This window comes from Malaclemys terrapin, chromosome 15 (assembly GCF_027887155.1).
Source record: "Malaclemys terrapin pileata isolate rMalTer1 chromosome 15, rMalTer1.hap1, whole genome shotgun sequence".
In the NCBI taxonomy this organism is placed as follows: Eukaryota; Metazoa; Chordata; order Testudines; family Emydidae; genus Malaclemys; species Malaclemys terrapin.
In genome coordinates this window covers 14,572,702-14,575,283 of record NC_071519.1, presented here as the reverse complement: position 1 = coordinate 14,575,283, position 2,582 = coordinate 14,572,702, and the positions used below count along the sequence as shown (strand labels likewise).

At 74.3% G+C, this 2,582-nt stretch overlaps 1 non-coding gene across 1 annotated transcript; it reads right to left on the bottom strand.

Moving 5' to 3' along the window:
- Positions 1-1,299: 1,299 nt before the first annotated feature.
- On the bottom strand, positions 1,300-1,418 carry LOC128823773 (5S ribosomal RNA). Its single transcript, XR_008442009.1, has one exon. It is a non-coding gene; the product is annotated as a 5S ribosomal RNA (ribosomal RNA).
- Positions 1,419-2,582: the final 1,164 nt, after the last annotated feature.

The window sequence follows — 2,582 nt, the reverse complement described above, 5'->3', positions numbered from 1 at the left end:
AGTCCCCACTCGGCCACCAGGTCCACCCCAGTCTAGCAATGGGGTTGACCTGGCTGATGGCCGGTTAGTGTCAAGGTAAACTCACCGTCGTCCACAGGAGGGCAGCTCTCAGGCCGTCCGGCTGCGGCTGACTCTGGGGCGGTGCCCGGTCCCGGCAGCGAGGGGCGGGGGGGGGGCGCGGAGCGACACGGAGCTAACCGGCCCCCGGGGCCGGGGGCGCCTCCCGCGACTTTGGGGGCCGCGGGTCGTCAGTGGCGTGCAGGCCGGGCCTCTCCCGGGGGATTCGGGGGGGGGGGGGCGGTCCTGCGGGCCGGGCGCAGGGGGCTCGAGCGAGCCCGGGCCGGTCCGCCCCGGGGCCGGGGTCTCCGCCTGCGGCTCGGGGGGGCGCGGGTCGTCGGGGGAGGAAGCCCGGGGGAGCTGCACGCCGGCCTGCCAGGCCAGGCCAGGCCTGGCCTGGGTGGCCGCGGGGGGATTCGGGGCGGTCCCGCGAGCCGGCGGCCGGGCGCAGGGGGTCCGAGCGCGTCCGAGCGAGTCCGTCCCGGCCCCGGGGTCTCCCCCTGCGGCTCTGGGGGGCCGTGGGTCCCCGCTGGCGGAAGCCGCTGGGCGCTGGACACCCGCCGTCCGTCCCGCCTGGCCAGGCCTGGCCTGGGTGGCCGCGGGGCGGGGGATTCGGGGCGGTCCCGCGAGCCGGCGGCCGGGCGCAGGGGGTCCGAGCGCGTCCGAGCGAGTCCGTCCCGGCCCCGGGGTGTCCCCCTGCGGCTCTGGGGGCCGTGGGTCCCCGCTGGAGGAAGCCGCTGGGCGCTGGACACCCGCCGTCCGTCCCGCCTGGCCAGGCCTGGCCTGGGTGGCCGCGGGGGGATTCGGGGCGGTCCCGCGAGCCGGCGCCCGGGCGCAGGGGGTCCGAGCGAGTCCGTCCCGGGCCCGGGGCCTCCCCCTGCGGCTTTGGGGGCCGTGGGTCCCCGCTGGCGGAAGCCGCTGGGCGCTGGACACCCGCCGTCCGTCCCGCCTGGCCAGGCCTGGCCTGGGTGGCCGCGGGGCGGGGGGATTCGGGGCGGTCCTGCGGGCCGGCGGCCGGGAGGGTCCGGGCCAGTCCGCCCCATGCCCGGGGTCTCCCCCAGCGGCTTCGGTGGGTCCTCCGCGGAGGAAGCCGGGTGGGGAGCCGGACCCCAGGCGCCCAGACCCGTGACCTGCGGCCGCGACCTCCGACTCGGCAGGAGCGACGAGGGGCTTTCCGGCCCGTCCCCCCCCTCTCCTTCCTCCCCAGAAAAGGAGAGAGAGCTGGCTCGGACCGGGAAAAGCTGCCTACGGCACCTGGGATTCCCAGGCGGTCACCCATCCAAGTACTAGCCAGGCCCGGGACGGTTTACCTTCCGAGATCGGACGGGATCGGGGGCGTTCGGTCCGGTATGGCCGTAGGCACCCGGCCCCCGCGCCTCCTCGCCCGCTTTCCCCTGCCGACGCCCGGGCCTGCCGCACGGTGAGCCCCGGTCGGACTGCCCCCCTGCGGCAGGGCCCCCGTCTCTCGCGGGCCCGGTCCTTTTTTCCTTCTCGAGCTCCGGGGCCCGGGCTGGCCGCCAGAGCCCCTCCGCCCGCCCGCCCTCCCCGGCGTCGGGGAAAATATTGTCCCGGACATCCAGTGCGCCCTGATCCTGTCAGCCGGGGGGGGGGGTGGGTGGGTGGGGGGCAGTCCCTCGCTGCGGCCGGGGAGGGTGAGCCCAGGGCGGCTTGCCTGCCGTCCGAGTCCCCTCTCGGCCACCAGGTCAACCCCGAGCCGAAAGGGCTGAAAATTTTTCAGAGTCCCCTCCCGGGCACCAGGTCAACCCGTGGAATCGAACGGGTTCGCCTGCTGGCCGGTTCGCTTCCCGGCCACCAGGTCAACCCGTAGGTTTGAACGGGCACGCCCGGTGGCCGCTTTCCCGTCCGGTCACCAGGTCAACCCGGATCTCCCTCCTTCCCTGGGCGCCCCCTCCTCGGAGGCGTCAGGTTCCATTTTCTTTTTCCCCCCAGACTTCCAGGGGCCCGATCCAGTCGGCCGGGAGGCAGTCCCTCGCTGCGGCCGGGGTGGGTGAGGCCAGGGCGGCTTGCCTGCCGTCCGAGTCCCCTCTCGGCCACCAGGTCAACCCCGAGCCGAAAGGGCTGAACATTTTTCAGAGTCCCCTCCCGGGCACCAGGTCAACCCGTGGAATCGAACGGGTTCACCTGCTGGCCGGTTCGCTTCCCGGCCACCAGGTCAACCCGTAGGTTGCCGACGGGGCTAGCCAGTGGCCGGTTTGCTTTCCGGCCGCCAGGTCAACCCCTAGGTTTGAACGGGCACGCCCGGTGGCCGCTTTCCCGTCCGGTCACCAGGTCGACCCGGATCTCCCTCCTTCCCTGGGCGCCCCCTCCTCGGAGGCGTCAGGTTCCATTCTTTTTTCCAGACTTCCAGGGGCCCGATCCAGTCGGCCGGGAGGCAGTCCCTCGCTGCGGCCGGGGAGGGTGAGCCCAGGGCGGCCTGGTCCATGTCTCTAGTGGGCCCGATCCTTTTTTGGGGTGTTTTTTTTTTTTTTTTCCGAGCTCCGGGGCCCGGCCCGCCCGGGCAGCCC